A 12749-nucleotide genomic window follows, 5' to 3' on the forward strand; every position below is an offset into this window, starting at 1 on the left:
ATCCTCCTTACTGAGAGCCAATAGAGAGACCTTTTACCATTTCTGGTGCTCGGGGACACTTCGTCTGCCACTTTCTGAAGCTCAAACACCAATTAGGTTCTGAATCTTCAATATCTCCTCATATGAGCAACGCAGCCCTTTGACATCATGTTTCTCAGGTCCCGGAAAAGATCAGGGCCAGAGCAGAAAGGCTGCATTCAAAAGCATGAGTGACTTTCTTGCTCCCAAGGGCCAAACTCTCTGGCTGATTGACTCAGGCTACAGGTTCATTCAAGGTCACAGTGCTGCAAATCAGTTACCCTCATCCCTTTGGACTATGGGAGGATGTCTTTGATGATAGCCTGTTATGACTGAACTCATGGCCCAAGCAGAGAACCATGAGGAGGCTGGAAATATGAGAGTAAGTACCAGTCAGCAGACAATGGAGCCAATAGCTTAAGAATCCACAGGGGAATTCAGAGTGGGGAGGGTGGGAATCATTAGGTGATGGCAGGGGGTCTTTGTCCCATTCTCATAATGATTTGAGGCCAAGAACCTGGAGCACAGAGGGGGCTCATAACAGTGAGGCGTGGAGGGCAAGGAGCAGGTTGACAGAATCTAACTTTTGCCCCACGGGGATCTTTCTTAGCCAATAAGACCATGCTGTGCAGCACACATGTCACCTGGGGCTTGATCCAGATGAGGATAGGGCTATATCTACTGGGTATTTAAAGATCCAGTCTCCTCTCAGTAGAGCTGCCCAGGACCAGGGTCCCTGCCCTGAAAGCTGGGCTGGTGGTTGTGGATCATAGAGTCCATGGACTCCTGCCCTCCCCAACCTCTTCTTCATCCCACACCAGTCCCTGGGCTTCACCTCTTTCTCATTTGCTCCTTCCAAATGGCTGATTCTCTGGCACCATTTTTCTTCCTGCCTCTGCCCTCCTAACCTTTTGGAAACTCTCTTAATTCATACCTTGGTATATCATGAACTCTGACCCCCCAAACCCATTTTATCCTTTCTATCTCTGATGCATGTACTCATCCTTTTCTTATTTTTAATTATTTTACTATTTACAAAACATTGTAAAGTTTAATGTAAAACATAAAATGTTAGTAAACTATGTCTTACACCATGGGAAGATATAAATAACAAGTACTCACAAAGTGTGAATGTTCACTGGGGTCAAATTCGTGAGCTTCAGGGCATCATGCATAACACACCAACAGGATTCAACACAGCCACCATTTACCACATTTACACAGGTGCGAATAAGGACTGTGCCGAGGCTGAGAATAAAAGACGCTATCTCTAACTTTGTGGGGTTCACAATCTAGCTTGCGGTGAAAGATATTATACAAAACATCAGATATAAAAATTATCTAATAATAGGTGTAAAAAAGCAATAAAGGCAAAACACAGTGGGTAATGAGAAGTTGTAATGGTGGGGGGTAAGTGGGAGGGCCAAACTTCTTTTCAGAAGAGATATTCAAGCTGATACCTGCTTGATGAGTTGAAGTTTATGAGGAAACTCAAGTTCATCAACTCATACCTATGGCCCTTCCCTAGACCCTCTCGTGCCTGGTAACTGCTCCCGCTGAACTCTTACATATTGAAATTCTATTCTCTTTAGTTACTTTTCTTTCTTCAACCATACCTGTCTTTCAGGTTATCAATACCTTTACTCCTTGAGTTTCTTGCTCTATGTGAAATAAAATGTGCTAAGAATTGGAAGACAATTTAGAAATTTAATTACTGAGGGGTGTATTTTAGTGAACTGGAGCATACATCCTCAGAGGATCCAGAGTCTAAGAGAACAAAACCATTATTGAACTTGTTGAAAAGAGTAAACAGAGCAAGAGAGACACTGAAGCTGCCATCTTCTTCATGGTTCTAGTGAAAAATGCCACAAGGAGTGATCCTATGCCATCAGTCCCAAAATATAGAGCTACCCTTCACAGGTAGCTACAAACCTCAGGTCCCATTCATGTTCTCTCATGCTCCAGAATCTGAGGTGGGTGCAGGGGACCAGCCTATGTCCTTCTAGATTAATCAGAGTTGTGTTTGGGGCCACCACTCCTGCAGCCCACTCTAGCTGGACCATTTTGCTATACCCCCACCCCACACAAAGATGCCTCTCAATCTTTACTAGCTGGTCTTAACCACTACTAATCTAGGTCCCTCTGAAGCCAACAAGCCTGCCTGCAGAGGCTCACTTTCAAATTTGGGTCAAAAAGCAAAAAGGCTCCACTCTATTGACCCATCTGAATAGCAGTCCTTCCCTCTCCCTCTGGCTCACAGATTTCAGGGTGGACTCCAATTCCTTCAATTTCATTAGTCAAAGAAAAGCCCAGTTGCTCTCTTGTACATTTTTACTATTTTCCTCAGCAGCCATTTTTTCCTATGCCCAGTTGGGAGAGGTAAATGATAAGGCTACCAAATGAGGTTTAGTGAAAACTCTAAAGTCTTTGTAAATAATTATGTTTAATATCTTTAAACTCCTTAGATGGGATAGATAGGGTCCCACACTGTGCCCAGAACATTCCGCTTCTTGTGTTATCTACCTTTGTGGAGTGGATTGCATTGGGTTAGCCTTCGTTCCTCGTTTGTTTGCTGCTGGTGAATGCTTTGCTAGTCTTTCATTTAATATTCATTTCATTGGGTTTTAGAAGAGGAGATTTTTGTAATCCAGCCTGGCTTCTCTTTTCTTTATTTAATGATTCACTCAACACATATTTATTGAGTATCCATCTTATGCAAGGAATAGCTGACACAATTTCAAACACAGTTCCTACCATAAAGTGGGAAAGTGGGATGTCTACTACAAACTAAAAAAAAAAAAAAAAAAAACACTATAAAAAGGAGGTTTGTGGATGAGATATCCCTAAGTAACAAGGAAATTCATAGAAAAATTCCCAGTTATCTGGGGCTGGGGATATAGCTCAGTTGGTAGAGGGCTTGCCTCGCATGCACAAGGCCCTGGGTTCAATCCTCAGCATTACCAAAAAGGAAAAAAAAAAAAACAAAAAAACATATCTGTTCTTATTTTATAATGATGTGCCACACAGTCATGTGAGAAAGGGTAGAAAGAGGAGAAAGTTCCAAAATAAGAACAGAATCTTGTCATATTCCAAGGTATAGGATGTTCATGTGACTAGATCATAGAGTATGAGCTAGGGAAAGATGAACAATTAGGCAGCAAATAAGCAGAGGACAGTTCAGTCCTCCTGAGCTGAGAGCTGGGTGTCATCTTGAGCACTGCAGACTTCTAAGCTGGAACTGACCTGAGGAGGCCCAGTCTAGAAGAATCACTCTGCAGCAATGACAGGAGTGGACTTGGGGGGACACAGTGGAGCAGCACGATGGGGAGGTGGTTCTCAGGCAAGAGTTGGTGGTTATCTAGACACTGAGAGTAATAGTTGGGCTGGAGAGAAATGGAGACATCTAAGTAAGAGGCTAGAGGTATTCACATCATACCTGAGTCATATTAATCCAAGTTGAAAGGAGAGTGACTCACCCAAGAGATTCAACCAAGAGATTTTATTGGGGGGCTTCCCGAAGGAGAAGAAAAGGAGAGGCAGAGAGCAGAGAGAGGAGAGGAGGAGAGCAGAGCAAAAGAGAAAGAGAGCAGAGAGAGGAGAGAAAAAAGAGGAAGAGGGCAGAGAGGAAGAGGGCAGAGAGCGTCCGCTTGCAAGCTTTGGCTTAAGAAGAATTGGTAGGTGACGTGGCAGGTGCTGATTGCAGGGTGACTCAGGAACAGCAAGCAGACGCTGTGTCCTGCGGGGATTGGTTGGGAAAACTTTTGAATTTGTCGCTCTTTGGCTTGGCCCCCTTTGGAGAGGAGGGGGAGGGATAAGGGATTCCGAGATGTTCTCCCGAGTCAGAAACTTAACTTCAGCGGGGAATCTTCTACACGCCCAACACAAGTTCTCCTCATCCTAAAAAGTTCCACAGCCTCTGTATTTCAGGAAATCCCTAAGGGTGCTTCACACATATCCACATATTAGCCTGGATCACTTCATACTGTTGAACTACCTTAGGGGATTTTCTAGTTGCACACAATCCCCCACAGCAACATCCATCTAGTCTACCCTCCCTGCCCCAGCCCTGGACATCCATGTCAACCTGATGATGCTCTTGTGAAGTGCCACTGATATGCTCGTTTGAGGATGGGGTCCACAGCAAGTTTGCATATGCCCAGAGCACTACAGAATTAGCAATGCTGCTCTTCATATACCACCTTTTCTTCCCAACCACTTACCTGTCACTAAGGTGATTTACGACAGGAAAAGTCTTGGTCAAAACAGCCCTGCTGGCTAAAATAACCATTCCCTTGAGAACTTAGACCCATTGTTGGGTGCAGAAACCCAGAAAGAAAACAAAATGTGAGAATGAAAAGTGACTAGAAACCCCATGAACTAAACTCCAGGAGAAAGAAGGAGAAGATATCATCGGCCTGATGGGTTGAGTGCCTGGTTTATGTAGGAGGTGGCACCTACCCCTAGGACCCAGTCTCCTCTCTCTTTCCAGTCCCTTCTCTGGTTGTCAAACTTGCAGTGATTTTGCCTCCTCCCAATGATGGGTAGGGACATGAAGACCTAGAGACTAATTTCAGGTCAAGAGCAGCATGTGATGGTCGATTTTGTGTGTCAATTTGACTAGGCTAAGAGATGCTCACATAGCTAGAAAAAAAATGTTATTTCTGGGTGTGGCTTCAAGGATGTTTCCAGCAAAGTTTAGCACTTGAATCAGTATCACTCAGGATTCTGAATTTACATAGCCCCTATCCCTAACCCCCATCTGGTTCTCTCACTTTCATAAACTGAATTTTTACCACTATCTGACCTGGTTCTCCAGCTTGTAGATCACTTATCATGAGACTTCTCAGCATCTATAATCATGTGAGCCAATTTACAAAGCAAGCCCCTTCATGTATGTGTGTGTGTGTGTGTGTGTGTGTGTATCCTATCAATTCTAGTTCTCTGGAGAATCCTGACCAATTCAATGTACCTGGAAGGAAAATGGGCCACCTCTAACCTTTGCTGATAGCGTTGGGAAGGATTATTCTTTTCCTTCACATTCAAGCTCCTGTGACCTCCTTAACTGCTTCACATTCTCTGTTCTCAGGTCAGTCATGACCTCAGAAGCATTTCCAGGCATTCTTCAGCATTCATCCTCTGCCCTGAGCAGAAGAAAAAAATAAGTGCATAATCCTAGCTTAGAGAAAGATTTTCTTCCTAGAATAAGAAAGAAAATCCTTCTATTGATAGCTGGGCACAGTGGTGCATGCCTGTAATCCCAGCAGCTCAGGAGGCTGAGACAGGAGGACTGTGAATTCAAATCAGCCTCAGCAAAAGCAAGGCACTAAGCAACTCAGTGGGACCCTGTCTCTAAATAAAACACAAAATAGGAGTGGGGATGTGGCTCAGTGGTCAAGTACCCGAGTTCAATCCCCAGTACCAAAAAGAAAAGAAAGAAAGGAAAATCCTTTTATCCTCCAGCCTCCAACTTTAAATATCAAATGGTACTTATCACATTACAAATTGTGGGGTTTTTGTGTGTTTTTGTTGTTGTTGTTTTGGGTTTTTTTGTTTGTTTGTTTTTGTTTTTTGTTTTTTGTTTGTTTTTGCAGTGCTGAGGATTGAACCCAGGGCCTTGTACATGCAAGGAAAATACTTTACCAACTGAGCTATATCCCCAGCCCCACAAATTGTATATCAATAGAGTGAAGAAATATGCTATTGTGTGGATATGCAGAACATCTCCTCACCTCTCCCTGACTTTCTGAGAGCAGTTTGTGTAGAGAAACTCCCATCCATAACATACATATTAATGGTGCACTGCCATGCAGCAGGACTTCTCAATTCAGCATTAATGAACCAGACTATTCTCAGATGTGAAGGGCTGCCCTGTGCAGTCTAAGAAATCTAGTAACTTCCATCTCCCAGTTAAGACAATCAAAAATGTCATCAGATGTTGCCAAATACCCTCTGCAGGGAAAATCAATCCCATGCGAGAACCCTCTAGGGTGTCCTTTCGGATTTCATTCATTTTATTCAATAAGCATTGATTCAACAACTAGTAGATGTCATTTATTGCATGAGACAAAATTAAGATGTGATCAGACCCCTGATCACAGGGGCATGATAATCAGTAGAGCAGACTGAAATGCATACAAATAGTGAACTTACATTACAAGCACTAAAAAGTGGGGGGGGGGGAACCCTTTCTCTCAATTAGAAATGCATTTGGCTGAATGTAACAGAACCTGACTTCAGTGAACTTGTCCAACTGATATTTTCTTTTTAGTTCAACAACTTGTTATGTCCACATAACAAGTCAGGATGTGGACAGCCTAGGACTGGTATAGCTATTCCGAAAGTTGTTGAGGATCTGGGCAGCTTATTTCTGCCTTCCCTGCCATTCTTAGCATAAGCATATTCCAGAAAGGCAGAAAAGAGAGGGGAGGGGTGAACAGCAAAGTGCTGTGAGCTGAGTGCTTCTTTTTCAGAACTCACATCCTGTGACTTCCGCTTGCTGTTTGTTGGAGACAACTGTATCTTGGGACCAACCTCAAGGTAAGGAGTTTTGGGATTCAAGCACAGTGTTTTTGACTGGGCATGTTGCTGCCCCTGAACAGGAAGGGGGTTCTGATAGTAAAGAATGAAGAGGAAACAACATTTGGAGGACCACTATTGGTTTCTGCCATAGCTCCTAAGAAAAGTTAATCTCAGAGTTGAGTTTAAAAAAAAAAAAAAGTAGGAGTCAGGTGGGACTAGGGATGTAGCTTGTGGTAGAGCACATGTCTAGCATATGCAAGGCCCTGGGTCCAATCCCCTGCACCAAACACACATGAAAGTAAGAGTTAATGATGAAGATGAGAAGAGATTTTTCAGATGAGGGGGAGGTGTGGTCATAGTTACCAGAACTTGGTGATTCAGGTAAAGGGAATTGAGATCTAGAATGAGAGGGAGAGGTTGGACCTCGAGATGGAAGAAAAACCCTCTTTGTTCTAGCAGATGAGAACAATAAAAAAGAACTGATACTGAGGTCAAGGAATATTTCAAACTGACACTGACTAACCATTCAAACCTTAAAACTAGCATTCAGCTTTAAACACTTTTAGGAAGAACATAACATATTAAATCACAGTCTTACACATACTTTTCTCAGTGAAAGAAGATAAAGCCAATAGAAAGAAGAAAATCACTAATTGCTGGGAGCCATTAGCCAAGTAGGTATGACAATTTCCTTGCCAGCGTACCCCATGTTGCTTAGTGGAAGGACTAGTGGAAATAGGACATTTTGCAGTGACATTGCATCTAAGGTGACCTTGCTCAAGGACCAGGGCGGATCCGGGTTTAGGGTGTTCCCGGTTTAGGATAATCCAGGTTTAGGGCGTTCCAGGTTTAAGGTTATTCCTGCTGGGAATAGGGCGTATCCTGCTGCCTGAGTTCCCCTTGAGTTCTCACGGGATTCAGACAGTATTTTTTGGGAGACAGAAGCCCAGTGGGAGTGGATTTGGGCAGAGAACGTGGATTTCCCCAGAACGTGATTGTAGACGGCTGGTGTGAGTTCGGGAATAAAGAGTTGCTGTTTGAATCTACAAGCTGTGTGGTGGCTCGTGATTTTGTGCCCAGCCAGACTGCGGCAACTAATGAAGGGTAACTGCAAAAGCTTGCTGTCCGATGATAACACTGACAGGAGAAATCAGGTTGTCCTACCCCTTTTATCTATCAGAACTCTGAGCTGCCAGGGTCAAAAACCCACCTGTAGGCAGATGAATTAAATGCCAGACATACTTGAAGGGACTGGGGCAACTCACTGGCCTGTAAAGCCAAGGAAACTAGAAATAGCCATTGCCAAGTGGCCCTTGTTCCTGACTGGCTGCCACATTTCCTACTGCAGACCAATTCTCTTTCCTCCTTGCCCCAAAAGGTAAAGAGCTCTCTCTTCCAGCTCCAGTTCAATAAATCCGGAAGAAGACATTGGTTGGCCCAGCTTCGGTCTAATGCCCATCCCTGGACCAAGACGATGAGTTGCTCTCTCTGAATCAGCCTGCATCAAGTGTTCAGGGTTTGAGTGCATTACCAAATCTTCTGATTTAAGTTTTAAATTTGCTGATAAGTGGTAGTCTGTAGACATCTCATATCCTTTTGAAAATAAGAACATGTTAAAAGTTAGCTTCCTCAAGGTAACAATTGGTCAGTAATTATCAGAGAGGAAAAGGAAAAAGAAAATGAGAATAAGGAAGAAGGTAGAAAGGGAAATTCATTATATTCTTTTTCATATAAATAGAGTTATCATAAAAATCTTTTCACATCAATTTTGTACATATTTCAGAATTTCTTATAATACATACCCAGAAATGTAATTATTATTATTCTATTTGAAGAAATATAAATTCCATTAGTCAAATGACAAAAACTCTGTATTTTAATCATATGGCCATGTAGTTAGGTACCTGAAAATCTACTTATTCTCCTCTGAACTGCTGATTCATCTTGAAGGAGGAAAAAAGAATCCTGTCTCAGCCAGGTGTGGTGTCCCACGCCTGTAATCCCAGCGGCTCCGGAGGCTGAGGCAGGAGGATCACAAGTAGAGAGCCAGTCTCAGCAACAGTGAGGCACTAATCAACTCAGTGAGACCCTATCTCTAAATAAAATTCAAAAATAGTGCTGAGGATGTTGCTCAGGGCACCTGAGTTCAATCCCCAGTACCAAAAATAAAAAAATAAACCTGCCTCTTTCATCCCACTCCAGGCCTAGGCCACTATCAGTCAGGGGTGCGTAGTGTGGTGTGTCTAAGCAAAGGAGATTCTTGTGTTGACTTCTGCCTTATCCCCACCTCTGCCCTCTTTCCCAGGGCTCAAGTAACATAGGGTTTTTACATAGCCCCTTACTGGTTCTACTTCTGAGTTCCAAAAGCTCAAAGACTTAATTATTACAAAGAACATTCAAGGTCAAACTGTAATCCAATCTATTAGTGGACTTGTCCAATGTCTGAAAGCACAAGTTTGTAATTGTTTTGTCTATAGAATTAGTGGTTCTAGGCTGCAAGGGTGTGCAATTTATAGGATTGCCACAAGATGGCAGCACCCTCAATGACAAGTTTCTGAAGCTGAAGGAGCCAAAGTATAATTTTGCCTGGTTTTTCTTTTTCTTTTTTTAATTGTTTTATTGTTGTTTGTTCTTTTTGATTTTCCCTTTTTTAAAATCACAGTTAATACCTATTTCACACTTAAACATCTTAGGATGGTCTCTTGCCTAATATGTAACCCTTAAGGTTCCTTTAAACCCCCTCTGTCCCTCCTGATGGGGAAAGTCACAGTGTTTTGGACAGGAGTCCCCTGTGTTTCTCCTTTGCTAGCAAAGCAATAAAACTTCTTTTTCCTTTTTCTCAAAACTGTGTCCTCATTATTAAATTGGCATTAATTGGCACTAGGGACAAGGACTGAGCTTTCCATTACAGCTATATGAGGGGATTTTTAAATATTCTAAATCCTTTGTTTTTATTGCATTTTTGTTTTATGTGAATTCCCCTTTTCAGACAGTTACCAAATGATACATTGGGAGAAAAGAGTTTATTATTCCAGGAAATAAAGAGAAAGGAGTCAACATTAAGGTCTAGCATACCAAAACAGGATTTGGGGGTCTTAAGAAAATAAGCCAGATGTGGTGGCCTGTAATCCCAGTGCTTGGGAGGCTGAGGTAGGAGGATCAGAGCCAGCATCAACAACTTAGCAAGGCACTTGCAACTCAGTAAGACCCTGTCTCTAAATAGAATATTAAAAAGGGCTAAGGGGGCTGGGGATGTAACTCAGTGGTAAAGCACTTGCCTTGCACCTGTGAGGTACTGGGTTAGATCCTCTGTTAGGTGCAAGACAGGCTGAGTAAGCTGTCTGCAGGGCATGCCAAACAAAGTTAGCTCCAGGATGACCTGGTCACTCAAACTCTCTGTCTGGTTCTTTATCACCTATTTGCTTCAAGCCCAAACGCCCAAGCCCCCACCCCCTCTCAAGGCTGAGCACTTCGCCCCCCTGCTCAAGGCTGAACACTCAGCCCGCTGCTTGCTTGCTCAAGGCCAAGCTCTTAACCCCCTTGTGCCAACAAGGCAGCTTGCAGACCCAGAGACTCCATTAGATTTGGGCTATAAAAACTCCCTCCTGCTGGGCCCCTCTCTCTCTTGCTCTCTCTCTTGCTCTCTCTTGCCTTCTCTCTTGCTCTCTCTGTCTCTCTTGCGCGTGTGCTCTCTCTCTCTCTCTTGCTCTTGCTCTCTCCCTCTCCATCTCTCCTCTTTCCTCTCTCTCTCTCTCTCTCTCTCTCTCTCTCTTCTCTTTCTCTCTTTTCTCCTCTGTTGCACTGCTACAATAAAGCTCTCTTGGTCACTCTGAGTGTTGTGGTCACTTTCCTTTCATCCTCAGCACCACATATAAATAAATAAAGATCCACCGGCAACCAAATAAATAAATAAATAGAGATATTGTACCAACAACGACTAAAAAATTTTTTAAATAAATAAAAAGGGCTAATGATGTGGCTCAGTGGTTAAGCACCCCTGAGTTCAATTCCCAGTACCAAAAAAAGAATAAGAAGAGGAGGAGGAAGAAGAACGAAATAAATACTTTTGAAAATCTGGGATTTCTTTTCAAATTAACCCCTTTATATATTGAGAATTTGGTCTGGTAGAAATCAGAACACAATTGTATTATAAGCCCTTGCTACAGAAAAAGCAAAATACAAGTTACAGGAACTACATCCCCAGACCAAAAGAAGTAGAAGTCTTTTACTAAAGGTTGGCTGTAGGTTTGGAGACAAAGAAAGGAGAGGGGAGCAGATGCTGCCCAAAACCATCAGCACCTACCCATTTAGTTCCAACACCAAGAGGAAGGGTGGGTGGCAAAAATGAAAGACTGGCTGGGTGAGGCGGAAGGCCAAAGCCAGGTAGAACATATGCCCAATTTGGCCAGTGCTGCTTCACTCTGGTTTCCTTTGGTCAGAGAGGCTGCCCGCAGTGATTAAATGTGGTTTGTCTGACAAGGGTTCATGTGTTGGAAGTCTGGGCCTCGGTGCAATAACATGAAGAAGAAGTGAGAAGAGGTGAGGCCTCGTGGGAGGCCATTAGGTCAGTGGGGGTGCTGACCTCAGAGGAGATTCACTTAGTTCTTGACAGTACCCTGGTTAGTTCTTTAGAGAGGTTTGTAATAAAAGACCAAGACTGACCGTCACCTCCCCACTCTCTGGTTTCCTGTCACACCACATGACTGCTCTCTCCCCCTCACACATACCCGCACCACGAAGCCATCCGCCATGCTGTGATGCAGCCAGAAGGTCCTCAGCAGTGCCATGCTCTTGAACCTCCAAAACTGTGAGCTTAATAAACTTTTCTTTATAAAGAACCCAGCTTCAAGTATTTTTATAGCAATGGGAAAAAAATAATACACCTCCAGATGCTCCTCTAGATATAGAGTGAGAAGGGAAGTAAGGATATGCAAGGTAAGCCCCCCTCCACCTCAAAAAAAATGACATGACCAACACCTGCTACCACCCTATTCTTCAAACCCTCTCAAACTCAGTGTCCCCACTATGTACCACTGCAGTACACACAAACCATCTTATGGCATCCTCTTCCTGGCTTCCTTTCCCTTTTTTTTTTGGAAGACACAGACAAAGGTTTATTTAGAAAAGCAGAGATCAGAGATGCATTCAAGGGAGAAAGCAGACCATCTCCAGAGGGAGAGTCAGCCACCATTTACTATTTAAACTGAGGATCGAACCCAGTTGCTAGGAACTGGATTAGAGGTGGAGCCAGGGCAGAGTCCCACAATTTCCCTCCAGTTTTCCAAGCACTTACACATTGCCCTCACATTGCTTTTTGCTGGCAAGGGCATTCACCCTGGCTTCCAGCACTTAATTAAGCAGAGAGGTATAGGAAGGAAGCATCTATGACACACACTCATACAGAGGATCCCCACCAGAGTTGGAGACAGCTTCATGACTGACCCATCCCCCACCTGGAGTTCCCAGTGGGACAAACACTGAAGGAGCCTTGTTCCACTCCCCACAAATAGGGCCCACATTGTCCCTGTCAGCAGTTACAGGTTCTCCATTACTGCCAGGCCCATGTCTTTCTCTTTGAGAATCAGACAAATGAAAAGAAAGAAAAAACAACTGCACACATGTATTTTCCCCCTATATTGCTAAGAGCCAAGTATATGATGCATGGCATTTTTGGTCAAAAGGTGACGCCAGCTAGCCATTGAGATGATATGATTATGTTAAGATTTGCATTCATATGGATATTGGACTCCTGCTGTTCACCTAGGCCGGCTAAGGGACTCCTGGAGAGTTCCCATTGGTTGGGGAAGTACAGTAGGAGGGAGTTCCGGGGGAGGAGCGCTCTCTGCGGGTCCAGGAGGAGGCCGCATGGGTGGATCGAAAATCTTCCTGGGCACGTACCGGACATTCGCGGCAGTTTCAAAAAATAAAGTTTGTTCCTGCTTGAGTGGCTCGTGATTTTGTGCCCAGCCAGACTGCGGCAACTGGCAGCCCATACGGGGAACGCCTGAAGCTTGGAGGTGAGTAAAATTGCTCGCCCCTGAGGGAAGGCAACAAAATGGGTGACCATTTCAAAAAACAATGTGTTCTCATTTTGATTTATCTTGTTTTTGTTTCAAGCTGCCTATCCCTAGAATTTTCTCAGCAAACTGGGAAAAATGGTTGGCTCAAGGTTTGAAGTTGTTCGGCCCTGAGAAAGAAAAAATTGATACAAC

General features: G+C 43.6%; 1 long non-coding RNA gene across 1 annotated transcript; it reads left to right on the forward strand.

Moving 5' to 3' along the window:
* The first annotated feature begins 179 nt into the window (after nt 1-179).
* Nucleotides 180-8586, forward strand: LOC125611874. Its single transcript, XR_007342107.1, has 3 exons — nt 180-400; nt 6489-6555; nt 7937-8586. It is a non-coding gene; the product is annotated as an uncharacterized LOC125611874 (long non-coding RNA).
* Nucleotides 8587-12749: the final 4163 nt, after the last annotated feature.

The sequence above is a fragment of the Marmota marmota genome, unplaced genomic scaffold, assembly GCF_001458135.2.
Source record: "Marmota marmota marmota unplaced genomic scaffold, marMar, whole genome shotgun sequence".
Classification (NCBI taxonomy): domain Eukaryota; kingdom Metazoa; phylum Chordata; class Mammalia; order Rodentia; family Sciuridae; genus Marmota; species Marmota marmota.